The sequence below is a fragment of the Nannochloropsis gaditana genome (assembly GCF_000240725.1).
Source record: "Nannochloropsis gaditana CCMP526 unplaced genomic scaffold scaffold284, whole genome shotgun sequence".
Lineage (NCBI taxonomy): Eukaryota > Eustigmatophyceae > Eustigmatales > Monodopsidaceae > Microchloropsis > Microchloropsis gaditana.
Window position 1 is genome coordinate 16,093 of NW_005803669.1, and position 1,186 is coordinate 17,278.

The following is a 1,186-nucleotide window of genomic DNA, read 5'->3' on the forward strand; positions in this document are numbered from 1 at the left end:
ACCCGAAAAGAGGGAGGGGAAAGGAAAGGGGAAAAGAGGAAAGCAGACGTGGGAAAGAAAGCAATCGTGCGTATTTACATGGGAATGGCATGGGAAAAAATCATCGTGGGGTGTCAAATTTCTTTTTTGCGGTAGGGAGGCTCTCCCCCCGCCTTGAAGGCCCTTTGTCACCCCGCTTGGCACTGACACGTCGCCTCCACCACCCCTCTCGTTCCCACCGCCACCACATTTTCTTTCGACATTAGGCTTGTTACTTTCTTTCGACGTGGTCGGTGCTCGGGAGGAAAGTTTTGGGATGTATATATATATATATTATATATCAGACCCTCTGCGGTGCCCTCCCACCTACTCCTTCTTTCATGACGAGAATTTATAAGAACACCATGCCCGATGGGGACCGACCAGGACATAAAACACACTCACGGTGCTGGATGGTAACGCGGAAGTCGTTTTGCGCACGGGAGGGGGTGGGGGGGGGAGGAAATCGTAACGCTCCTGGGTATTGATTCGATAGCGGTGATAAAATGCTATATATGTACATGCCAAAGCCGCTCGGTGATAAAATGCTATATATGTACATGCCAAAGCCGCCAGACGGCCATGCATGGCTTCGTCAAAGATTTCAATGGACCGTGACGCGCATGTTATGCACGAGTCCCACCCATGTTCACACGGCACGCGGCACGGAAGGGATATACATGTATATACATGTGCCGGCCGACGGGGAGGTGCACGGGCTTCGAAGCAACGAGCCTTCCCATCTGCCACGCGTATCAAAACACACCCCACAACCTCCAACATCACCCTCCTCTAATGCCCACACATCGACAATTCAATCGTGTTCGCCCCTTTGAAGGCTCTGTGCATGCCTTCCAATATAAATGAATCGAGCTCGTTCCCCCCCCTTCCTTTCTTCAAACCTCTCCCCCTCTCGGAGGGAGGGATCTGCTTGCACTTAAATGACCCTTCCCGGTGCACACACGACTTCCCTCCCTTCCCTCGCCCACACGCTACTGCGACACGTTGCCATACTTTCACACACCTGCGCGTCACCCCAGAGGACGGCGTGAGCCTGAACGCACGGTGTCTGTCGCACCGCCACGTCTCAACCCCCGCAAGGACCGAGTCGAAGCCCGCTGGCGTCATTCCCCCCCTCCCGTTGATTTAATCACCACCTCATCCATAT